The sequence below is a fragment of the Camelus dromedarius genome, chromosome 8, assembly GCF_036321535.1.
Source record: "Camelus dromedarius isolate mCamDro1 chromosome 8, mCamDro1.pat, whole genome shotgun sequence".
Taxonomy (NCBI): Eukaryota; Metazoa; Chordata; class Mammalia; order Artiodactyla; family Camelidae; genus Camelus; species Camelus dromedarius.
Window position 1 is genome coordinate 28853650 of NC_087443.1, and position 27530 is coordinate 28881179.

General features: G+C 40.3%; 1 protein-coding gene and 1 non-coding gene across 4 annotated transcripts in view; both read right to left on the minus strand.

Annotated features, from left to right (window-relative positions):
* The window catches only part of LRMDA (leucine rich melanocyte differentiation associated), a 1083787-nt gene that overhangs the window by 258474 nt on the left and 797783 nt on the right, over positions 1–27530 (minus strand). The gene's annotated exons all lie outside the window — the stretch shown is intronic.
* Positions 18508–18610, minus strand: LOC116156183 (U6 spliceosomal RNA). Its single transcript, XR_004140025.1, has one exon. It is a non-coding gene; the product is annotated as a U6 spliceosomal RNA (small nuclear RNA).

Sequence of the window (27530 nt, forward strand, 5' to 3'; positions counted from 1 at the left end):
ATCAGCTAAGGAGCACTGGTCACATTAAGTATTTATTGAGCACTTTTAATGGGCACTTTGGAGATATTAAAAAGTATATGGCATGGTTCCTGCCCCTTGAGAGCTTAAAGTCAACTTAGGAAAATAAAATGTATGCACATTAGATAATTTAATAAAAGGTAAATGAACAGAGAAGGAAAGGAGTGCCATGGCATCAAAGGAGAGAGCTGACTTCAGGCAATGAAGGTTAAGATAGGATATGAATGAGATCAGGAAGCTCCATGGAAAGAAGACCACAGGGCCTTCCTAGAAGTGTGGGGCATGGTTAGCGACAGTGACATAACTTTTCTTCTTGGCCTAAGTTATCTTGGGATTTCCAAGTTCATTATTATTCTCTGAACAGTAGTTGATATATAGGATTTTACAGGTCACAGGTGTTTCTGAAGATATTTAGTTGAATCCATTCATTTATTTTAGGGGTAGGAAACTCAGGCCAAAGAGAAGAAGCCACATGCATGGAGATGGCATACTAGTCGAATCAAGACACAAGCTATTTTATACTCTGCCCATCTTTTCCTGCACTACTAGATTTTGAAAAGCTAGAATAATTGAGTTCAGAAATTACAAACAGACCATTCACACTACAAATCCTACCTTCAAAACTCTAAGACCTCTTCTGAAGGTATCATACCTTCTGGGTGCTCCTAAGATGCACTTGTGTGATGAAGCATTCAATAAACACCACTATGAACGTTATTATATAAATTGGTTGCTACTTATTTTTAGGGCTCCCTTAGACTGTCTAAGAAGCACTGACTGAAATACAGTACACTCGATTGCTACATAAAAGTAAAAGCAAAATAAAAGCTTCAGGTAAAGCAGAGCCATAAATCTAGGAATTTAAGCTCCTCTCCTCAAGCAACTGAAAGCCAATTCCGCATTTCCTCTTACTTGCTGACAGCCTCTTGGGCATTCAAATAGGAAAGAGTTGAAAACCAGGATTTCCGGTCCAATCGAATACTGGACAACACTTAATGGCTTAAGTAGATTAATAATCGTCTTGCTATTGGAGTTTTGCCTTTCACCACCTTTCACCGTACGCTTTGCCTGTACTTGATCTACAGGGAGGCTGAACGTTGAGGAGTCTTTTACCAGACCTGCTCTTAGTCAGCACCCCATCTGCAACTGACAACCCAATTTCGACACCCATCAATCAGTGAGAATTTACTGACTGCTACTATGTTCCCCACACTACCTATGATACTGGCAGAGACTTAGAAGAATTATTCAACATGTTCACTCACTCTCTCAAAGAAGTTAGAATTGAGTTGGGTTTTCAATAGTAACGTACACAGAACAAATACAGATCCGAACAAAATCACCATCAGTAGAAAGTGCTCAGTCTTGGAACACCCATACTCTGGTAAAAGGAGGACCTCCAGGGAGCAATGAGAGCTGATGGGGTTATGGAGCCCTTGGTGGAGACGACACTCCTGAACATGTCTCAAAAGATGCACAAACTGTAGACAAGAAAACAGCAGAGGGAAGACAGTTGTGGAATAAAGTAACTATTTCAGCAAAGATGAGTTACAGCTGTGGGCTGATGAAGACAGAGTCCTACTGGAGGGTACATAGTTGGGGTGGTAATTAATGATTTGGTTAGAAAAAGAAAATTAGAAGTAAAACAGACAGAACTGGATATAACATTTGACATATAATATGAAAATTTGTTTTCAAATGTGTCTCTCTCCATTTAGTGATATCATTCAAATGGCCTGAAACAACTCTGACATCTGTTATATCTTGCCAAGGTATCTGGTATAGAGTAAATACTTAAGGAATATCTGTTGAATAAAGGAATGAGTAAGTTGATTAAGAGAAAAATGTGTAAGAGTAAATCATACCTAAAATACATGGATCCAAGCATGTTTTCCTTAAATATGAAAAGTAACCAATTTTCCTGTAAATTGTCGTGCTACCCTCAGCTAAACACCCAAAGAACCAAGAAACCATTCACTCCAAGAGAATAGTGAATCCATATCACAGATACATCCCAGTGACCAAGATGGATAGGGCTTTGTTGTTTTGGAGTGTATAGTTTAGTGGAGGAAGGAATGGGAGAGAGAGAAAGCTAACAAGAGGGAGGGGGGAAAGGATGAATGGAGGGAAGGAAGGAGAAAGGGGGAACAGAGAGGGAGTGAGGGGGGAAGAAATGGAGGGACACACTGAAACTGATGGAAAGAGACTAGTGAGTGGGTGGGTTTGGCTTTAAATAAAGTGAGTGACCTGAGAAGACTCTGAGGAGTTGAAACTAGAGCTGAAACCTCAAGGACAAAAAAGCAGCCAACCTCACAAAGATTTTAAGGTGACACTTCTAGTCAGGGTGGACAGTCCTACACGGAAAACATGGTGGTGTGCTCCAGACACAGAAAGGTGGCCACTGTGTCTGAAGTGTGATGCAGAGCTAAGGACAGAAGTACAGGAGCCTGGGAAGGGAGCAGGGTGAATTCAGGGGAGGCCCGGAAGGTTCCAGGAGATGTCCAGCTAAGGACAAAGCATCAGCAGGCACAGTTACTGGAGAGACAGTAGACATCCCAGCAACCAGAGGGCACACTCTCCATAGGAAACGTCCATTCTCATCAAATTTTCTATTTGTCTCTGAGCCTAGAGACATGGTTGTAAATTCAGACCAGATCTCAAGAGTCCAGAACCATTCCCCGATTTATTTGTAGACAATTGAGACTTGTAGCTCAAGGATTCTGCTCATTTTTCACAATGGTTAATGCAGAAACTCTTGTCTCTACAAAAGTCACTGCAAACAGTAATTGTCCTTTTTTCTGTGGTGAACTGTTATACAGGAAAAAAGAGTGCCTTATAAACGGTGCCTCCACTGCAGTATTTCTCTTCTTTGTCCTCACCCGACAGCCCAGGGAAGAGTATTCCGAACCTGACGGTACAAACACATGATTCATAAAGATGGCTGTTCTTTTCAGACCCCAACTCAGCCCAGGAAAGAGCAGAAGCAGAAACTTCCCTTCCAGATGTGCAAGGCGGGGAGAGTCACTCCATTCTCAGGGGACAAAACAGTGCTTTGAATTTCAAAGACGGATGCCCCAGAGGCCCCACCAGACTCAACTCCACAAAAATGTTTGATGAATGACCATGGCAGGCATCAACTTTGCAGATTAATGACCAAAAGAGTTTAGTTTATGTCTCAGTGGAAGAGGATAAATTTTCCCTTGGCTTTAAGAATCTGAGGGATTGAGAAACCTAGCTAACCACAGCCCCTCTCGCTTCACTCACAATGTTTTACCATGGATCATTTATGTTCCACATTCCCCCTTTCAGTGGGTTTTCATAAATTTAAGTGAAACAGGCAGCATGTCTGTGTTCTGCCTCTTTTGCAATATGATGGCCACCAAGTGATTAGAAATTGTCTTTGGGTTGGTATAGTTGCTGGAAAATCATTGAGGTTTGTTGTGAAATTCATTCTCAACTTATAACTCAACTAGACACTGAGTGGCTATTTTTCCAACTTTAGGCCAGGTTGCTAAAAAATACTAGCATCAAATTAAAAATGTATGTCATGGCCAAACTCCAACCGTATGTATTCATGTGTACATGCATTTACATGTATTTTACATAGTCTAAACTCCCTATCCAGAAGTAGTAAGCCACCAGCTAAAACCTGAGCACAGCAGTCAGGGTTATGATTACTTTTTATTCCCTCCCTTACTTCTCCACATTAACAAAGTCTCATGCTTTTGCATTCTGTTAATCATTATGGACCATGTTTCCGTGAGAAGAGATATTCCTTGCCTACCCCCATATCATATTTTGCATGAACCACCATTTATATGAACCAATCAATCATCTTTCTTGAAAAATTAAAAACCACCTAGCCCTGTTCTAGGTATTCTCGGGGATGTAAGGGAAGAACAAGGCACGTTCTCTACCTCACAATCCATCTGAGACAGTATGTGGAGCTTCAGAGAACACTGCAAGATGGGAGCAGAGTGGGAAAGCATGTGGGACATCAAAGTGCACAGCCAGAAAATAGTCTAGTAAGGATGTGTGAAGTAGAGGGGATTTTCATGGGTCCTTGAAGTGTATGTAGGGGAAAGACAGGATCAGAAGAGCTAAAGGCAGGGGACAGTCTGCCCTAAGTACAGCGACATGGGATGGAGGGTGGGAAGCAGAGTATGAGTTTCCATGTGAGAAGGACTGGGTAATAAGGAAGTGACACAGACAAGGGCTTGGAACCCCAGAAAGAAGAGTTGAACAGAGCATCTTTATGGATTACTGAAAGAGGATGGGCAAAGGGCACAACAATGAAAATAAGAGTTTAATTTCCCAACTACTTGGAATAGATTTTAAAAGAAACTGCAGGTAGGTGATGCGTATTCCATTGGCGATACATAGAGACAACTGTCAATTCTACTTTGGCTTCTCATTAGAGAATTAAAAACTTGATATTTTCCCTTTTTCAGCTAGCACCACCACCAACAAAAAAGAAGACAACTAACCTAAAATAAATGACATACAAATATACCTAAATGACATCCAGATGGTTTTAGAATCATTGGCTCCACTCTCATTTGTAGTCAATACGAACAACACAAAGGTGGTGTCTTTTACAGTCAGTTGCCAATATGAGGGATCACTTGTAACAGGTAAAAGGCAGTTAATGAGAATTAGATTTGCTTTCCTGCCTTAAAACAAGACAGGCTCATGAAAGGCACACCGATGACAATTTCTGTCTTATGATGTAACAGGACATTTTTACTCCTGCTATTCCCTTTTCCAATAATACTTTTCTGTACTGCCTGTAGCCTTTAGGGTCCCTTCTTCCCCTTCATGCAGTGGTAAGCTGAATAAACTCAAATGTAAAATTCTGTTTGACTTGTGGCTATGCTCTTATCAAGGTCACATTACATTGTGCTGGTGGCAGCCCAACGTGGTGACATCAAGCTAAACAAACATGTCAGCGAAAGCACTTCAGCACAGAACACTTCAGAGTGTACTTACTAGCAAGAACAGGGCCTGAGACTTAAAGGAATTCATTTCTACCTCCCCAGAAGCGTTCCTGTACTTTGTGTCTACACGCTTGTTTTGATAGACCAGCAGTTTGTCAATCAGATCCTCTGCATCTATAAATTCATCATAGAGCTGCAACATGTCCAGTAAGTCCATTGTTTTTAAAACATTAGGAAGCAAAAAGATGTCATCATAAGTTACACTTCTTTTTCTCAGGGAAAATAGTTTTAAGGCACAGAGGTAATTCAAACTGGTGAAATCAAAGTTGGATTCCAATTCAGAGTTTTAGTAAAGATACTGAGAAAGACCTGTTTGACTTGGCTGTCCTTTGGTGACATTTTTTTTTCCATTCAGAAGCAGCCTTATTTCCAAAAACTGAGTTTTTTTTCCCCTTTGTATGAATTTTTGTCTTATCCTACACATAATATCAAACAACTCAGGTAATTGTTTGCTAGGCTCCTTGTGACCTCTTCATAGATTATCAAACTGCTACGGAGAAAAAGCATATACGTTGCTGTTTTACTGTAATCTTTTTCTCTATTCTCATCCTGAAAGTATTCCAAATAAGAAGACATTTTTCTTGCCTCATACTTTGAAACTATGATTTAGAGTAGGTCAACATTTTAACATCTTCTCTATGGCTGGTAATAGTGATAGCCATTTTGTAGGCACAAATCTAAGAAGGCTGTCTCCTTCCATTTCTATAAAGTCAAAAATTTCAAGTGCTTCTGCCTGTTTTGGGGAAGCTAAAAGTGACCAAAAATGTTCATTATGAAAGCTTCAAAATCACAGGTAAGCAAATCATGTCCCTTTCCAGCAGTGTTGTAGACAGGGTGTACTGGGTATTCAGCTGGTGAGATCATTTCACTTCCTTGGTAAGAAATTTAAACACTGGATGGAGTTTGCCAATATTTACATTTGTACTGTCTGCCAGTACACAGATAGATGAGTGGATTATAATATGTATTTAGACAAGATATCAACAATCTTTTCTTTCCGTGTTTTCTGCAGTTTCACTAAAATCTTCATCAAAATCAAGAAATTTGAAATTCCATTTTTCAAGCCCAAGTACTGAAGAGCCACAGGGAAAACTACCTTGTTGCTGTGATCTGAGGGGGTCACTTGATACATGATGCAAAGCACAGTTGTTGGTCAGATCTGACAAAATTAGCTCTACTCTGTAGGGGCCCAACACATTTGTTGCCCCAAATTGTCCCAGGTGTTCACCCATAGGACATTTTAACTACAACCTATGAATCAAGAAACACAATGTCAACCAGTTTCATAGAGCAATCATGAAAACAAGATGACAATTCTGCTTGTTTGCATGATAAGCCCAAGATAACTCTGCAAGCACCTTTTTCTACTAAACACTGGTGTCTTCTTGGAAGATGAAAAAGCTTTTGATTCATTTAGAAGTACATGTACGTCTCATTCCAAGACTGTGAGATTCAGTCTTCATTTGTGCCTTCTCCACCGTGTCCAATTCCAAATTCTTTTTTTGTTTTTAATCTCTAAAAATTCTTTTCTATATATTGGGCAAAATGCTCTGTTTGATTATTTATTAGCCCAATTCAATTGTATGAGTCCTCCCATCTTTCATTAAAATAACAGCCATTTAACCTTTCTCTGGGATGTCTAGGTCATGCCTGCATTGGTATTAAAATCATCCTCCTCTTCATTATCAGAACTGTTAGAAAATATGGTCACAATATTCACAATGTAAACATTAAACTACCCTTCTTTTGACACAAAGAGCAACAGTTAATCCATAGACAAAGTTAAAGAGATGGACTGTTAACACTCAATCACAATGTACTGAAGGTGTACACTTAAGGTGCATCAATTGGAAAGAACCAAAAACGGATGATTCATTACCGTGAATTTTAAATCATGGGTACTAATACAGGGGAGGAAAATAGTGATAGTGACTATGGAAGGTGGATAATCTATGCTGCATCTATTTGACACCAAAAAAAAAAAAAAAAAAGCATTGCTTTCCATGCCTATATTTTTGCACTGCCATATGGGTTTCATACTTTCCTCCCAACCTTTGGCATCCATCATCAAAACCCAAGATTTTTTATCCCAGGGATGAGATTCCCCAGATACAGGATTTTCAGTGCTAAAACCAGGGCAGTTCATATTACTAGGACTCTGATATTATTCTGCATAAATACTTGCAAAGTTTGAAATATGAAGAACCAGAAAGCCAATCATCTTATCAAAACACAATGAAATAATAGGTGGAATACATTATTTATTCAGAAATGCATCTGGGAAGTTATGATCCATATTTGAAAATGGGCTGAATGCAGAAAAATACATTTACCTGAAAACTAACCACTTGGGTCTGTCCAAAAGGTAGAGACATTTAAGATGACTCAAAACCTATCAAACTGATGGCTATGACTTTTAAAAATATAGGAGGAACAAAATCTGGTCCAGGTGAGAATAAGTCACTTTGTTTTTGCCTTTATAATTTATCAAAGCTAAACTGTAAAAGTCTAAACCAAATACCAGAACACTCCCAACCTCCATTCTAATGAGTTGTAATATCTCATTAAAAAAAATTTTTTTTTGCTGTTTATCACAAAGAGGGCAACAGCTCTATTAGTGCATTTTTACCGCCACATGGCCAATGCTGTTTCCAAAATATATATTCATATAAACATGAGTCCATTATTATTAATAGAGAAGTCTTGGAGTGAATACACTTAGTTACATCCAGTAGAAGCCTCACCAGGGACTATCCTTGCTCACTCAACAAAAAAGGCTCTAAATTGTATGTGAAGGAGCACTGCCCAAAATACAAACAAAAACACACTATGTTACTAAGTTGTGTAGATAAATATATTTGAGGAACACTGAAACTAAAAAGTGTCCAACACGGTTCCAAATTACAGAGTTGATACATTCTTTAATAGGCTTATGTGCAATGATCACCTTAAGAGCTGGAAATCTTGCATTTGTTTTCCAAATATATTTGATCAGGGAGTTTCAAAATTTTGGAACACTTCTATGAAGCAAGATTCTATCAAGTACAGTTTGGAATACATTGATATAAATAAAGAAAAATATTAAAATGAGATTTTTTTGAGTTCAGCTAAAGCGTCAAAACAATAGAAACCAACTGGACCTGCATTCCAAGACGGGGTGCTTGATCACCCAGGCAGGACATGTGATGGAGGTATCCAAAAACTAGATTTGCAACGCTCAGCTGATCACAGCTCTCTATATTACAAAAAAAGTGTTGGACAGGGTATAAGAGAAGTTTGGAATTGTAAAGTGGGGATTTCTTAAAAGAGAATTTTTAGGTTTGCCTGCAGTGTTTTACTGCTATGGAGAAGGGTTAGGGATACTTCCCTCACCTCAAGCAAGTGAGAGGAAGTTCAATGGACCATTTGGATAGCTCGGAACGTATCTCCTGAATTTTTAGCATCAGAGTGAACTGATTTCTGACTTACGCCTAAAATAATTAACAAGTGAAAAAAAGACTATGGCTGAGGCTGCTTGCTAGGTGGCTCAGTAAAATAAGCCTGTTTTGAGTATGTAACCATACCCCACTAATACTGAGTCAAAGATCTCTATTTCCATGGAGAAGATCAGGACCAAGTGCAAGACAAAGCACGCTGGGTTAACCTTGGATCTTTCCCTGCTGGAGTTACAAGGGTCTCAAAAGAGAGAAGTCCTCAGATGTCTAGGATTTAGAAGAGGAATAACAAGATAACAGCCTTAGGAGATAGGATTTATTGTCACCAAGAGAAATGCAAGTCAGAGGACTCAGCTGTTCATGAAACAGCCTAGGAAGGGCCAGGCTACACATCTGGCACTGGAAGAGCAAACCAGGGCCAGACTGCACCAGTCTAGCAAGTCTGATCCTGCCTCCTGCTTCTCTTCCCTGCCCTCATCGAGCTCCTGGAGAGTGGAGACCAGGAGATTAAAGAATAAATGAAGAAGACATTACTCAGCACACAGAAAACACATTACCCGCAGATGAATTTCAGTTTTCATTCTTATCCGAGACTTTGTATGTTTATAACTGAACCAAGAGTGCTTCAAGACTCCATAAACAGAGGACTTATTATCTAAGAGCGAGCAGCAAGCTCTGGGCACCGAGATTTTATTCAGAGGCCGAGGAAGATCTAGTCCCACAGAGTGGACACACAGGGACACTTGGGGGAAAAACAATAAAGCTGTGGTGCACCCCAGCATGTACCACCAAACTAACGTTGTCTTAAAAGCACCAATGGCTTCCTATTAAGAACTTGAGGACAATCCTGTCATTCTGACTCAGAGGCCCACTGCATGGAGAAGCAAATACCAACATCTTGCATTTTCACGGTACTTCCCTGTCTAGCTTCTCAATTGATATGCACAACTCTACAAGGCAGCTGGGTAGGTGTGACTGTTCCATTTTACAGAGGAAAACACTGAGGATCACATCTATGATGTGACTTACTTAAAGTCTAAGAACTCCAGACACTGGCAGATACGTGTTTTAGAACACTCATCATCCAAACGTCTTGTTCAGTGCTTTTACCAACATACATGCTATTTTCTGTAAAGGACAGGATGAGAGGTCCTTGCAAACACTAGACACCATTTCTTCAACATGATCAGAAATGACTTCTCAGTGAATAAAACTGAAATAATTACAGCTGTTAGGTTTTTTAGATAGCAACACCAGCTTTGAAATAAAATCAAAGGCAGCATAAGACAGTATGACTCCAGGAAGAGTAGCTTAAAGTCTTTCCAAACCCGGGCCGGGTGCTCTACATAGCTGGATGTATTTTGTTTTTCTCCCCTTAAATAACTGGGGAGAGGGGAATCTCTTTGATTATATTAAAATAAAATCTTGTGTACTAGTAATTCTTTTGGCACAAGGCACAAGGCCTATTTTCACATTTTTTGCAGGGGAGGGAACTGGCACAAAATCTAAGAAAAAAGCCTTAAGGTGCAAATGACCTGCAGCCTATTTAACATCATGGTTATTTGCTTTTATGAGACCCCATCATTGCTCTTTACCCTAAATCATAGGTACACTCTTGGTTCCATTTTCCACTCTTCTGCAAGCCCCCAAATACTGTTTTTATCTGTATTTCCAAATAATCTTCAATACTTCATCAATCAAACATTCAACATCCCATAGATGATGTGTTGGACCAAGGCAAGGACCTGTGGAACTGAGTAATTTAAGCCAGAGCTGTGAGCCCAATTCTCTCCCAGGAGAAGTGCCACCTGTCTCATCAGGATTATGAGTGAAAATTCCCAGGCTGCAACATTTCACAAAGATTGTGTCTTTTGGCTCCATGTTGGAATAGCATTTCAATGTTCAGGGTTATATATTTTTTACATTTTTACTTAGCTAGTTGGGCCATAATTATTTGAAAAAGATGGGACATTTTATAATTAACAACCCTTTTTCTTCTTCGCAATGCTCCTCTCCAAATCTCTGTCATCCTACTTTTGCCTTTGCCCCAAGTAGAAGTTAAGCTCTTAAGGCTTCATAGTTCCTTCAACATGGACCAATTCCCTGGAATTTCTGTGTAAACAAACTTTGCTAAGTTGCTGCAATTTGGGGTCAAAATTTCTCCAGCCTCATCGAAAGCATAGCTTAAAGTAATAACAACTGCCCCTGGGACAGCAATAATAATCCCTTATAACTATAAATTATAGTTTTTATACCACTCTAATTTATGTCAAGCAAAATGGTAAAGTGCTAAATAAACGTAAGGTTGTATTTGTATTACATTTTCCCTTTTCTCTAACTGTCAAAAGTCCCACTTAAACTTTGAGGTTGGGTTTAGATTATCAATGTGGCAAAATTGTCCTCCATCCCATAAGCACAGCTAATTAACCCCTTCTTTGCACCTCTCAGATCTTGTTTAGACTACTCTAGTAGGCTGTCTCATGCCACTGAAGTTAGTTCCACAGATACCTTCACTAAACATTCTTGAAGGAAAGACTCTCCATCCCCATGTCCTGGTCCAGTTCTTAGCAACTCAAAAAGTGTTGTGGAAGTGAGCTACCCACAACCCTGTAGAGGTTGTGTTACCATTATCCCTTTACTAAGACAAGCAAATTGAGCCTCAAAAATGTGAAGCGATCGTCCCCAAGTCATAGACCTTGTTAAGAGAAAGACAGACTTGAATCCTGATACCTGCAGTCCCAGTGGCCATGTACTGATACTACACTTCCTGTCTTTGGGAACTCCTTTCGCACTTCCTGTCTTTGGGAACTCCTTTCGCAGAATGGTCCCTTTGAGCTCAAAGCAACATAGTTATGGTCATTTTGTTTATTTAACCCAATGAATAAAAACTTTTGTTTTTAAGAAACAAAATTCTACCTTCTTCTCCATGGAGAAAAGTTGTTTATGCCAACAAACTAATAAAAAGAGAAAAGGAAAGGAAAAGAAAGAATGAAAAAAAAAGAAGAAAAGAGGAAAGAAAGAAAGAAAAGGAAAGAAAGGTGGGAGGGGGTTAGGGGACTGATGGACAGAAAGAGTGAGCAAAAAAGCACTCCACATTAACTTAAGTCATCAAACTGAGTTTCAACCTGCCTTTCCAATTTTATTCACCACCATTACCCCCACTCATCCTAAGCTCCAGTTAAACTGGTCTAGTTGAGACTATATGGAGGATAAGAAACTAAAGACAAATTGATTTTTATACTGATCTTTTATCCTGCAACTTTGTAAAATTCACTCATTACTACTAGTAGCTTTCGATAGAGTCCACTGCATTTTCAACATAGATTATCATTTAACCTGTGAATAAAGAGAGCTTTTCTTCTTCCTTTCCAATCTGGATGCTTTTCCTTTCTTGTTTTCTTGCCTTACTGCACTGGCTAAAACCTCCAGCACAATGCTGAGTAGGGTAATAGCAAGCATGCATTTGTCCATTTAAAAACAACAACAACAACAAAAATGATTGAATATTCTTCAGACATTGAGTAAAGTCCATACAAGTTAAATGTATAAGAATCAGTCTCAACTCTAAGGATGTCCTGACCTGGTGGAGGACCTCACTCTAGTGGTAAGACAGAAAACCATGTAAGGCTGGAAAGACAGGGCCAGAACAGGTTCTTGAATAATAAAAGTAACAGCTGCAGTAGCAGGAGCCTCAACACTTACAGAAGGACCAACACAGGACAGACACTGCTGGAAGTTCCTCAGATGTAGTAACTCATTTTCCTCTTCCACCCTATCCCCCTTTCATAGGTAGGGGATAAGAGATACAGGAATATAAGAAACTTGTGTCTCCACAGCCAGTGTCCTCAAGTGCTAGACTAAACTGCCTTCAGTTACCATGTCTTCATTAACAGATATTGAGAGTCCACTCTTTGTTAATTACTATGTTACTTTCAATTAATTTAACTATCACAATAATTCTGTCTTATTAACGAAGGAACTGAGCTTCAGAGAGTTGAAGTGACCTGTCCAAGGTCACTCAACTAACTGAAGTGCTCTGACTCCAAATTCAATACTCTTTCCAACACCCTGATTTCTCTTCAAATAGCTAATATTTATACAGCACTTTGCAGTTTACAAAAAAACATGATCACATTTAGGCCTTAAATGCCACTTGAAGGAAATGAGATTTTATTCAAGAAGCAAAGGAGAACCTTGATCAGTTTTTGAGAGGAGGGAAAACATGAAAGGGAAAAGAGGTATCTGGGGAAGACTGGGGAGCATCCTGCTAGATGGATTTACTAGGGCAAGTAGCCCCACCTCTCAGGGGGGCCCACAATCACCTCTCAACCTGTGAGTCCTTCCCTCCGAACTCATTTGCCAGTCGGGAGAAGTCCTGCTTTAAATAATGCTCCTGGAGGGAATTCCCAGAAGAGCAGAGATAATAAAAGTATTTCTTATGTCACTTCTCCCTGCATTTAACTTTCGGGAATATTTTTGTTAACTGAGAAGAGCACACCAAGGAACCATTATCACTGATACAAGGAGAAAACGGACGGTAGATTTCCTCAGCCACGTCCTGTCAGTGTCAACAATTTAACTAAACATATAAGAGTCATAACCTCATCAGTGTTAAATTTTCTAGGTTTCTGGCACATATCTCTTCATCTCCCTCATTAAGTTTATGGAGTGTTCTCTGGTACATTTGCTCAGTATGAGGATTTCAGTTTCAACTGGCACATATTAGAGTCGAACAGGGGAATGATTCTTCTGCCTTAAGTAGTTAGCAGAATAAGACAGCATAGGAAATGGACCAATGCCCAAAACCAGATTCTTGGCCAGGAACAGAAGATGGGTTTGACCCCATCCATCACAATCCCATCTTGCTTCCGCAAAGGTGGGCCCAACACAGAGAGGCCAACCAAGTCTGCAACATGAACAGTTAGTTGCTTTGCTTTCATCACCTTCCTTGCTCCATGCCCTGTTACCACTATTCCCTACTCAGGGACTCCCCTCATTCACAACTGGAGTCCCGAGGTCCTTGTTATTACACCCTCTCTAGGGTGGTTGCTCCTAATCCCAATCTATCCTGGTCCCCCTTCATTTTACCTGAATTTTAACAAGTTAGTATGCTGTGCTCAACTCTGTTCGATGAAAATGACTTAAAAAAACATTCAGGCATTTAGTTAATTGATAGTAAATTCCTTGATAGGAATTCTTTCCCAGGGGTATCTGTATTTTAAAAAGGAGTACCCCGGGTGAGCAATGCTTTAACCTATGGAATAAGTTCAACTCAAGAGAGGGTTCTGTGCAGCTTCAGGGTGGAAGCTCTTCTTTCATCCATCAGAATGGTCCTGTGAGAAATCCCTAACCCCATCAATACACTTAGACTTCAGTCTCTTCTTGTCATTTAGGAATATAACACTGATCACAGAGGATTATGATGGGGATTCATCAACTTGGTTAATAATTGTTATAAGCCTCTCAGAGAACTACACAGTACAACACACAAGTGAGAGGCTTTTAATGACTTCTATGCTTTGCCCTTTATATAGGGTACCCATGTGATCTCACTCCATGGAGTCTGAAGAGACGGGAAACCACCTGGGTAGAGAATCTATCTTTCAGGTAGACAGGATTATAACTTCTACTTACACTACTTGCTGGGTTCAACTCCAGATGAATTATTCTATCTTTAGTTTATCAACTACCCACAAAAATACAGCCCTTATTTCTTGTGTGGGCTGAAGAGAAACTACCTTTAATGCCAGCAGCATAAGTCTTCTGGTACCTACTTATAAGGCTACAGTACCAGCAATGAGCAACCAAGGTGGTGTGTGGACGAACTCAAAGGCCACAAGATGCTCCTGGTCCTGAGATAAATAGCTGAAACAAAGATGTGATCCTTGAAGAAAGATAAAATGTGCTACTGTTTCACTATGAATAAGAGATCCATTCCCAACCATAACAAATCTTTCTATTTTTACCCTAAATGGATTTTCATAAGACTTTCAAATGCTGTTAGGTTTTAACCAAGACATTAGTACACAGTCTGTACCTTCCTTCAGTACTTTTCATTCCTAGGGTCCTTAGAATACTAGAAGTCCACTCAATTACCTATGAAAGTAGCAAGTTCTAGGTATTTGGGGACAGTAAATTATGGAAAAATAAGGATCTCATAATTCCTGATCAAAGCATCAAAGAGGGATAGGTCTGAAGAACAACATAGGACATTCTCCTTATTTTACAGAGCAGGGAATTGAGGCCTGAGCTTAAAGCCATGTGCTGGAGTTACGAGGCAAATTTGAAATGCAGACTAGGTTCTAGAGTACCATGTATCCACTCCACCATGTAGCATCCTTTCCCGTCTCTTGAGCATGCCATCAGCACTAATGGAACCACCCTGCTTGTTACTGTCCCTTAGGAGTTAAAGAAGGTCTCACCTTTCCACTCACATTTTAACCTTCTTTCCCTATCACAGGTCTTCTCATATTTCTTCCTGGTGTTTCAGGTCAGTTCTGTGAACTAATAGGCCTTTACTCAACACTTTTGTCATGACCAATGGAATGAATGAATACACCTCTGCTCAAGTCCCTGTGACCAGCACTGCTGTCAACTTTTAGGTGAGACACCAATGTTCTCAGTCATTAGATACAACCACAATGACTCTATGGGAAATGGAGGTGTGGAGGACAATTTCTGCAGCTAGCCAGTTCCACAGGCCACCTGCACAATGTTCCGTGGCCTGGAGTCATGTGAGTGAGCGTGCATGAGCTGAGAGAGGTGAGATGAGACCTCACCATGGGGACAGGAGGAATGCTGCCCCTTGCCAACCATCTCAGTGGTGGGAGGCTGATGACAGGACACAGCACACAACTCTGGCTGGAGGCCAAACATCTGGACTCAAACCCAAGCAACCATGTTATCCCAATCAAAGAAAATCCAATCAACAAATATTTTCAGTGCCTACTATGTACATACAGACAGCTGTGGTCAGAATAGGAGACACTTAAGGGCAACCCAACCCTCCCAGTTTCAGTGCTTTCTGTTCCAGATGCCTGATTCTATATTAATCAGATACTCACATTTTGAAACAAGCACCTGTTGGCATAGATTTATCTGCAGACAAAACCAAAAGTTATGAATTATTTCCCCACCCCTTTAAAGGTACCCTTATCAATCTCCCTAGACAGAGGCTGAGAACAGTTTACCCCAAGCCTCCTACCATTTCTAAGATCTGCATGCACCTTGCTTTTGGCCACCCTATCAGAATGCAGGGGAGCTAAGGAGGGCCACGCTTCCCATTGCACAGCTCCAGGGAGATACTCAGGTGAGAACACCACCAGCAGCAACATCTTTCTGAAACCAAAGTCTGGTTGCCTCTAGGCTTGCAAGCACTCAATGACAAGAGGGAACCTTGTGCATAATTCGGCATCTGTGGTGCTCCAAGAACAAAGGATATAATATCCCTCTGTTTCTGGACATCCTAAAATGAAAATGACATCTTGGTTGACAATGATGATTCTGCATTCTTTTATAAATCATGTTATTTCTGAAAGAACTTAAAGCAGGTGAACGAGCATTCTGTGGCCTCATTTCTGGCATATCTCCCATGAAAACTGCCAGGGGCCTTTACTAACAATACCACCAAGTACTGTGGTCAGGAAATGAACAAAGTTAAGGGATTTGCTTTTAGCTTGCTTTAGGCCATTTACTGTTCTCATTCTTCAATGAGAAGAAATAGTCACTGAGGTGAAGGTGGGAGCATCTCTGATAGGTGATGGCGGTCTCTGATTTTCAAGGTCCCCTAGCTGCTGTCAGGCAGGCTTTGCATACACTTACCTGGCATGATTGTGCTTGTCTCTCCTATTTCCACAATGGCCTCTCAGCTCCTCAAAGTCAACTGAGGTTCTTCCAGAATCCTCACCCTTCCATGACGCTAAGCACAAGGATCCACACAGTCACTATGATACCAAGTTTATAGACAGGGAAAGAAGGAACCACTGAGGCCAGGCTAAAGGGAGCCTGGAGAGGAGTCAGGAAATTTGGGTCTCCACACCCTAGGCTTTGTGGCTCCCTCCTCAAGAGTGAAATCAAGGACCCTTTGGTCATTTCCCTTTTAGACCTCCCCTGCCCACTAAGAAAGGGTGGTTTCTACAGCTGGTTTGCTCAGTGAGGTCCTAGGTTTCCTCACTGCCCACGTTCAAGAGAAAGTATGTTAGGAGTGCTTTCCTCAGAGGCCTGGACAACCTAGAAGAAAGTTTAAAATTTCCGTATCTGGGGGCAGTGCTTTGGATGATTTCAAAAAAGGCAGCCTCCTGGGCAGATACACCGACAGACAGAGTTTGGTGAGTCTACTCTGCCAATTCGCCTCTTTGGTTTATAGAAACTTTGTAGGACTTTCTCACTCTAAACCCAGAACTGGGATCAGGTTCTGAATGGTCTGTCTCCTCTCTCCCGGGCCCCACTCTGATCCTCCCAGCACTACAACATCCCCTGGGCACTATTCAAGAAGAAAGCTCCCAAGACAGCTTCATCAAAAAGAAAAAAGTTCCAACTCAAAAGCTGAAGCTTCTTTTATACCCTCAACCCCACCCCTAGCCCAGTCATAACCTCACAGATGAGAAAGAGGTTGGAACAGATAGGGAGGGTATCCACACACGCCAGTTCATTGTCTGCACTCCCAGTCTTGTTCTAGCCGTCTCATTTGAGCTGATTTCACTAGCTCTCCACTAACTGAACTTCTTTGTTATCAACTTGGCCCATCTGCCCCAGGATGGAAGGACAAAAATTACAAAGCCACTGCTTATACCCTCCCCAGGCCAACTCCCTCCATGGAATTTCATGACCCAGTGGTGACCCTGGCCTACATATTGGAATTTCTTTTTTTTTTTTTTTTTTTACCAAAGAAGAACTATTTCTGAAAAGAATTTTGGAGTTGTCATTTTCATTTTAAAAATAAGATGATAAAACACACACACACAAGCCATTATTTGTAAAATGCCTACAGATGATGAAAAGGAATGCATGTCAATGTGTACATATGTATACAGCTGAGTGAGAGAGCACATGTTTCTGCATCTACCCATGGGGGCCGAGATGAACCTCTCCAATGAAGAGAGTGATTAGACGCTAAGAAAAATGATAGGAATCAAGAGTGATTTCAAATTTCTTCTAGCTTTTCCTTCTACCAGTCCCCCCAGATTTAAAAAAGAAGTTTTCTCAGAATTCCACTTAAATCTGATACCTAAATGAGCCTCAAAAACCAGTTATATGGGTGGCAGAGAAGCAAGGCTTATAAAGCAGGGGTCCCACTGTGTTATGAGAATGATCACTAGCTAGAAAGGGGGATTTTCTAGTCCTCTTCTGGTATTGCTTAGCTAAATAAACTCTGACACCTCTGCGCCTCGATGTTTCATATCTTAGATTCTTTCCAGAGTTTACTAGTGTTCTGTGGTTATATTATTTATAAATTGGGTGGATATGTGAAATAATAACTACCATTTCCATGACGACCACCACTGTCATCCTGACTTTTCTTTCTAGACTGATTTGCAATTGCTTAGTTATGCCTGTCTTTTAAGAAGTGAACAAATAATTTTCTCATTTTGCAAGGAAGAATCTAGGTAGAATTTTTAGTAACTTAACCAATATATCTGGGTAGTGCCAATTTCAAACTTCACAAGTGCCAAAGAACCCAGTTCAAAACTATCTCAAAGGCCCATGGTTGGAAGGCCCTTCTAATTGGGTTTCTAAAACAGCTGTCAAGGGGAATAATGGAAACTCCAAGAAAACTTGATCTTCAGAGAGCTTGGGCTCTGCTTATGATCCTGAGTTTGGGACAGGTTCAGACTTTTCAAATGCTATTCCAAATATTCCCTAACCCAATAATTAGAGGCTACTCAAATGCGAACTCAGTGTTCCTTCCTTCCACAATCAGCATTCATGCAACTCTTTAAACTGTATACAACTTATGAAATTGGACATGTCATTCCTCCATTACACACAGAAACATTAGACTCAGTTCCTCAACCCGAAGATATCTTGGATTAGGTCTTCTTCTTTTCTTTTTTTTTTTTTTTAATATAGAATGCTTCAAGAATTTGGATGTCATCCTTGCATAAGAGTTATGCTAACCTTCTCTGTGTCATTACAATTTTAGTATATGTGCTGCTGAAGCAAGCATGAGAAGGTCTTTTTTAGAGCTAGAACAATAAGTGGTAAAAATCACAGGTTCAGGAATCACATAGACCAGCAGTAACTTTTAAAATCTATGTTAAGAGGAGGTAGCAACTGAGAATTACCCACATGTGTTCTTCAAAGGGATTACTCATTCCTTACCTCATCAGATACAGTGGTTGGCACAAAGCATGTACTCAATAAATACTTATTGAAGTAAATTATCCATTCTCATGTTGAACAAATTTACTTTCACTTAAAGGGGGTGCCATAATCTCTTGGCAACCTGATAACTGTGCTCCTTGCAATTTCTTTAAGGGCAAGTTCTGGGTTTGGGATACTGATGTCTTTGTCTCACCTCATCCATAAAGCCTTCCTTGACAACTCTAAGTCTGCCCTACTCTCATTTTCCTGACTCCCTGCTGTACTTATTCCAGGTTCCACTCACTTTGGCACATACATGATATCTTATCCTACCACGTAAAATGTGTTTCATAAACACATCATCCTTCCTATGAGCCTGTAAGTTCCTCGAGGGCAGAGGCCATATTTGATATTTATTTTGTATGTCCCATGGCACACAACACAATATAGAGCCCAGAGTAGGCTTTGAACAAGTATCTGTTAAACTGAATCATGTTTTAAGGACAGTACTCCGCTGCCAGTGATGACTTTGCTTCAGAGAAGTATTAAAGGCACGACTGGGTATATTCACCATTCATTTCATCCAAATGAAGCCCAGGGGCCTCTATACTTGCAGTGCTAGTTAGGAAGCAAAGAATCAGAAAGCAGCTGCTGAACTTCCAACAAAAAAGAGATCGGATTTCAGCAGTGGATTGCAGGATTTCATGTATTAGTCACTAGCGACTCTTGGCCAAACCCTTTGGTGTTATCAGGAATTAAAACTAACCCAGTGATATGTCAAATATCAATTTCCAATTACTTTTTCTGTGACACATTTCTGCCACTTGGGAAAACTCCCAAGGGATCTGTTGCCCCTTATCAGCACAGATTGGGTTTACCTTTCAGTCAAGCAGGTAACACTCAGCAGTGGCCTGTTTAGCCTCAATATTACAATGTCCTCCTCTGACACTCAGATTCTCTTGTGAAGTCTTCAATATTGGCTTACACTGTCACCAGAGACCTGGCCCAAGTGTGGAAGGCTTCCTGATATAATACCCTGAACCATATGTGTCAGGGTGGGATGAGGATAACTCCAACAGCTGTGGTGAGCTATTGTCACTAAGGTTTCCCAAGTCTTAATTTGCCTTGAGATATTGAATGCAGGAACAAGGTCTCGTGCAGGACTCTGCATCTTCAACTCTAGCCAACGAGGAAAGAAACAAGAGAGTCTCTGAAGTCTTAACTTTGATACTCAAAACACAGCACAGCATTTCTCTCCTCTAGATCACAGAAGGCAGGCCACAGACTAATTGAAAAAATCTTTGGTATTAAGGATGTCAAAACTGAGGACCTGCACAAAACCAGAAATCACATGTCCCCTTTATTACAAAGTAATGGAACAGAATTTGGAAAAACCAGGATACATCTCCAGGTCCATAAATCAGGCCAGTTGGAGGGAAACACAAATGGCCAGCACCTGGAGCGAGCCTTCATCTGGAGAGGGAGAACAGCCGAAAAAATCAAACTTCAGGGCCAAGGCTCCAGACTCTGCATGGTGATTAATGACTTGAGTGAAAGGTCTCAGTTGAGGCTGAACAATTAACTTGTTCTCTCCACAGCTCAGAACTCTCCGCAGCATAACTATGTCTTCTCCGATTGCTCATATTTACCAAAACGCAAGCCAGTCTGGGAAGCTTCGAACATGTCATCATCAGACTGTTTCTGACAATCGGGAGAGCCCTGGTGTTTGTCAGGACTCCTTTCGTCAAATCATCTGTTTTGACTCTGCATGCAAGCCTCAACCTTTCAGTTCCTTTTCAAGTTTAAGAACCATCTTAAATGAGGCAATAGCATCGGCCTCGATCTGTCAAAGAAGAAAAAGTCCACAGCTCAGAGCACTGCAAATGGACAGCATATGGCCTGGCTTGTTTCTGGTCATCCCCAAAAAAGTTCTTAGGGAATTGAATGTCCAGGAGATAAATGGTTCCCTCCTGCCCTGCCTTTATCCTATGGAATAGGTTTCTCTAATCTCTTTCAGATCCTTTAAAGCATTTACATTAAACCAATCACTCCTCTTGAATCTACAACTGAGATTCTGATAAGACCTGCTAGAACCAAGGAAGTCTCCAAACATCTTTCCCATTTTCCTAGAGGTCGAACTATAGATGGCAAAGGAAGGCAGGTGCCCCAGAACCTGACTCTCATGTACAAGTATCCAAAAGGAGGACCTGAGGAATCCAGCTTCCACATGTGACCTTCCAAAACCACTTCACTTGTGACAAGGGGGTCTACCAAAAGTGCACCCCACAAGGTAGGACTGGAAGGGCAGTAAGTGCCTTGCCTAAGTATATTCACCCCCTTGACCTGCCACGGAGGCTGACACTTCACTTCCTATTTAGCCAATCCCATTTCTCTCCAGGAAGGCATCCTGTCTTCAGAAGATATATCAAAACCAGTAACAACAATAATGCTAATAATATAAATGGCATTGTAATTGAAAATATTCCACAGACCCCATATCACCTTTAATGCCTATTATTATATATTTTGGGTGTTTCCAGATTTTCGTAATTAAATACATGATTTAAAAAAAAGAAATGGTAACAACTACAGTAATAACATACATGCATATGGCACTTACTATGGGCCAGGAACTCTTTCAAACACTTACACCAGCTCAGACAATCTTCACAATAACCCTACTAAGGAGAGTATTACTATTATACACATTTTACAGAGAGGGAGATACAGAATAATCAAGTAACTTGCCCAAGGTGACAAAGCCAGTAAATGACAAAGCTGGTATTCAAACATTGGCCTTAGTCTTTCATTCTCAATATGATCCTAGACCACAACTATGCTCTCCAGAGGTACAGTCCCTGGTGATTAGGTTAGAGAAGCAACCTTTCTAGCAATGCACCTGCTTAGGAGTCAGGCTTGGTGAGACCTGTTTCTGCTACTCAATGTGTAACCTCGAATGAGTTCTGAGTCCCTGAGCATTAGTGGTCCTCATCTGTAAAATCAGTATGATACAAAGGGCTCCCTCATAGAGTTTTAGCAAGGACTAGTGAGATAATGTATATCCAGGCCCTCACACAGCGCCTAGACATGGCAGGTGCCTAACATGGTAGCTGTGGTTATTACTAATTCGATCAGCTATAACAGTGACTAAAGGAGCCGGAGAAGATGAGGCAGAAACAATCACAGCTTTGGGTGTGGTTGTGAAAAGACAGATCAATGCAGTGACTGGATACAAAAAGACTGATGAAGAATACCCACCTCCTTGGTCTGACCCAAGGTATGTAGCCTCTGGCTTAGCTTATCCCCATGAAAGAAAAAAAATCTAATTTAAAAAATATACAACATCAAGAAAGAAGGAACATATGTCCAGACTGGGATCATGAGAATAGTCTCCATGAATTCTTAGCACTAAAGAAGAGCAGAGCATCCTTCACGGCCTGTGGGGCTGCTCCAGAGTCAAGCTTGGAGCTGCATTCTTAATTCCGCAGTTCCTCCGTGTTCCTGCCGACCCTTGACACATCACATTCTTTGCATTAATAAGGACTGGCGCCAGAACACACTAAATTGCCTTTGACTACATTTAACTGGTCTAGTATTTTTTTATGATTCTTTCTTCACCATTTTTCACTTTTGACTTTATAATTCTCTGCTGACTTTAAATAAAGCTTTGCCAGACTACCCAAGATGGTTTTTAATAGAGATTTAGGGTCTAGGTTGTGCTGTGGTTTGGATTCAGATTCTACTCTGGCAACAAGGGGAAATTAACTAGGTGGTTTCATCTCAAGTGCCCATTTATACTCAGAATGGACAGAGAGTTTATCTTCTTCCAAGCCTTGTAATCATGACACTACAAAGTGATACTCAAGAAATAAAAATTACGGAGCAATAGCTTCCACACCACAAAACCACTACACAGTGTCCCTGTAAACCCAGATGACTAGAATAATACAAAGATAGCAGTGGAATCACTTGCTGAGTGACAGGGAAGAATCTGACCAAATTCTGCCCTAGGCCAAAGACAATGCTTGCTCTCCTTAAGACAGGGAACTCAAATGACCCTACACCAGCTACCTGAGCCTGCCTGCTGACATGCACCCCTCCTCCACGCTATCCCTAGTCCCCACTGCCTTCTGCCCAGATGAAACACTGGAAGCCAGCTGGCCTTCAGTCACTGGAGGAGGTGACATGATTGGCAGACACCAAGTCAGATAACAAGTCAGTCCCCAAAACTAACATTTCTTTTCTAGAGAAGAATAACCATGAGTTCATTATTTCTTGAAAATATAAAGTTGGTAAATCAGTAAGATTTTGCTTTTGTCTTCTTATTCATTATCATTCAAGGCTTGCTCCATTACAAAAGAATTGATGTAACATAGGTCAAGTATTGAGAACAGTAACTAAAAATAACTGTACTCATGACCACGCTTAGAGATAAATAAATCTCTTCGGTGGCTTTTTTTTTTTTTTAAACCAGAATAGATTTTTTTGCCTCCACCTACCACTGATGTTAAAAGCAACCCTGAATTTTGAGGTTTTCATTCCTATGGTTTTTTTCATTGCTCTGCCACCTATATAAGGACTCTTTTAAAATAGTGTTTTAATTTCCATTTTTGAACTTAATATAACGATAGCATACGGTTTCATTCCACAAGTTTGTTTCTTTCCAGATTTTGTACATTCATCCATGTTGAATGTTACTCAACTATTTAATGAACCATTTGGGTTGTTTCCAGTTTTTCTGACTGTTTTTTGTTTTGTGTTGTTTTCCTTCTATAGAAAATGCTATCAATATAGCACACGTTGATTTGAGCACATACAATAGCTTTTCCTGGGTTAAATAGGCTTTTGGGGAGTAGAACTGCTGGATCTTAGGGTTTGCATATATTCAGATTCACCAGATAATAATAAATTATTTCCCAAAGTAGATACACTGATTCACACTCCCACCCAAGTAACTTTGGAGTTTATGTTGCTCTATAATTTTATAACACTTGGTGCTGCCAGGCTTTTAAAATTTTGCTGAACCAGTGAGTATAAAATGTATCTTACAGTTTTAATTTACATTTCCAAATTTAATTGTTTTTATAGCTTATCACTGAACAATTTTTGCATAGTATGAAAATTCTTTGTTCAAAATAACCATGAAATGCAGTGTTTGTATAGAGTAGGTGGGAGTCTGTGGTCACACACTAAGACATCATGTACAAGGCATATAGGAGACGGTATGTCTCTGTATCCTCTATTCACACTTACAGCTAAGGCCCTGGGCCAAATCTGGGCTGCCGCGTGCATCTGCAGACAGTGTTACTGGCACACAGCCAGGCTTGTTTGCTTACATGCAGCCCATGAACACGTTTATGCTACAATGACAGAGTTGAGCAGTCACAGCAAAGACCATCTGGCCTCCAAAGCCTAAAACCCTTACTACCTGGCCCTTTATAGTAAACGTTTCTGACCCATGCTTAGAGCATCTTCACTTGCAGGCACAGACACCTCACATTCAACATGTTCCCTTGAATCTATTCCTCCCAAATGCCATTCCTGAGAAAATGTCTCCAACTTCCACAAATGTACTCAGGCCAAAAACCTGGGGGGTCATCTCATGGTCTTCCCTCCTATTCATCACTTAGGACCAGCCAGTGGACACCACCCCAGTACTCAAACTGCTCAGCACCACTCCTCTGAAGTCGTCTTCTCTATAACTACTGCCAGCCCTTGGTTCAAGCCTTACCTTGACTTAGGCCACCCTTCACCTAATGACCAAGCCCTTGGTGTCCCCACGTTTCACAGCACTTGTAACATTTCATTGCATTTTGTCTGCTAGTTCCACCTAAATTGTAAGTTCCTTAAGGGCAGGGACCTTTGCCATTTCTGCACACAGGACAATGCCTTGCATAGCAAATCCTGCATTAATAACTTTAGTCTCCTGTAGGCTGCTCAGTCCTTATCAGAAACCACTGAGGGCATGATAAGTTCACTGAGGACATAAGACACTAGTGGCTGCCATTGCACTAGTCAGCAGGGTTTGGAAATAGCCCCTACTCTCTTACACCTCATGGCTGAGAGGACTTGGAAAAAGACTCCTTGTCAATATCACTTAATGCAGTGGTTCTTAAATTGCTGTGTACAGAGGAACCATCAGAGCTCATTAACAATAGCAGAAGCCATATATTGTATGTTCATGTATGACTGAAGCATTATGCTATACACCAGAAGCTGACACAACACTGTAAACTGACTATACTTCAATAAAAATATACATAGAAAGAAAGAAAGAAAGAAAGAAAGAAAGAAAGAAAGAAAGAAAGAAAGAGGAAGAAAGAAAAAGAAAGAAGAGAAAGAAAGAAAGAAAGAGAGAGAGAGAGAGAAAGAGAGAGAGAGAAAGAGAGAAAGAAGAGAGAGAGAGAGAGAGAGAGAAAGAGAGAGAGAAAGAGAGAAAGAGAGAAAGAAAATAAATCAGAAGCCAGGGTGTCAACCCAGGTTCACTGAATCAGAAACCCTGAAAGTAGATGTTCAAGCATCTTCACCCTCTGGATGTTCCATAGGAGATTCTTATGTAGGCTTGAGAAGCACAAATCTAATGACAGCTTCCTAAATACATTCCCCTAGCCCTACTCTCAATCTACCACATCATCTGCCACAAGGGACCCTCCACCTTTTTGCTTGGGTACCAGAGCTTCCCTAAGCTTTTCTACTCTCCTCCAGTAGTTGAGAAGCAGCCTGACTTGAGGGGATAATTAATTGTATCCTTTCTTCAGGGCTGAATTCTATTTTTTATCGAATTGGTAGCATTCCTGGTTAATGATGGGCTGACCCCCTACATTGAGCATTTTTACTTTTCAGCATATCTAAATCAAGAATCCCCTGTTATAGCCTAGTACTACTCCCTAATACGCACCAGCCCTCCTAGTACCCGTCTGAGGGAGGAGGCATGCAAACACTTGAAGCACAGATATATTATGAGAACGCTTGCTTTAATTTTTACTGCCCTCATCATTTTCAACATATTACAGATCATTTAATATGTAAAAACAAATGTTAATAGGAGGGTTAGATCAACAACAATACCAATAAGATGCTGTTAGTATTTATTAGAGATTTTTCTTATTAGACTTAATTTTTTCCGAAATTGCATGTGACCCATTATCATTATGCCTGGTGGATAATATAATGGAACAAAATTACCAGTTGATTTTACTCAAGGAGAAAGTCTAAGGTTCCTTGGGGTTTATAACACCAAGCAGAGCACAAATTTAAGGAATTTTTCCAGTGCTGCACTTGGTGGTCTTTAGGGGTCTATTTTCCCCAGAGGCATGTAAGTACTAAAATTGCACTGGACTGCGTTTTGTTCTCAGCAGGTGAGAAAGTGCATGGTCAATGGGTTATTTGCCATTCTTTATTTCCATCTTATGCAGTCACACAGAGGTATCTCTCAGGTGGTTGTTGAAGTTTACTAGACACTCAGGAGCCATCTTCTGCTTTCTCTAAATGGCATTTATAATCTATAACCAAAGGGGTCATCTATGAAGCCATCAGTGCTGTACACCTAAACTCAGTTTGCGCGTTAATTCAGGTTACAGAGATCAGCTCTTGGGCTGTGAGATTCCAACTGGGGGAAAATTGCATCATGCATCTAAACAATATTTATAGGACAACAAACAGAAAAACAAGGTCTGATATGAAAAATGACAGAACATGTGAAAATCGGTATATGGGGAATAAAGGCCTTCAGAATATGCAGGTCAATAATAACAAAGGGGCTAGGCAAAAATCACACCAGTGAGGGTGTGACACCTTTATTTATTAGCGTGAAAAGTACTAAGTTCACTAAGTGCAGTATGGCTCTCCATTATTCCAATTAGCCATCATTTTCATGTTTCACTAGTACCCTGATAATTGATGCTCATCACAGGATTCCTGAAATATAAAAAATTCAGCAGTGCTTTCTTCAATTATCAAGAAACAGACTAAAATGTAGACACTGTAGTTACTGTGTTAAGTGCATTTTGTTGTGGGGACAGCACTGAACAAAATAAAGAACACAAGCTTCAGTGTCAGACCTGGTTTTGAATCTCAAAAAGGACACTTACTTGCACTGGGACTAGGGGTACACTACACAATCTCTTCCTAAGCTTCAATTTCCTCACATATAAAATGGGGATGATATCCAGCTTTAGGAGATACTCCCACAATTAAATGAAACCATGAACATATGTAAAATACCAGCACAGTGCCTAGCTCTCAAGAAATCACTCAATAAATAGAAGCTCTTACTAAGGCTGACATCTCCTTCCCCCTTCCGTTAACCAGTAAGCCATGCAAGATGCACATACCTACCACTTTACTTTGTTCTCTGTAGCTTTTTACCTGAATCCTTAATTTATAGGAATGTCCAGCCCCCAACAGTGACAGAGTACAGAGTTTAATATGGATTCTTAACACCATATTATTTACACTTGAAGAAAAGGAACATTTTCAAAGGAACTACTTCTTTATCACTGGCCTTGGGAAAATAACATTTTAGTCTCCAAAATAGTTACAAATGACCCTAAGCTCCTACCCTCTTGGATCGTTTATTATTTTTATTATTACTACTATTTGCTATTATTTTAATGTTATTATTATATTAATATTTTATTTTTATTATTCCTATTAAATACATGAGTACAATAGTAGCATATTTTTATAAAAATTCAGATGCTGAAAAAGCTCGTCTTTTTGATCCTGTTCTACTCTTTTGCCACTTCAATTTGGATCTTCCCCAAAGTGTAGAAGTAAC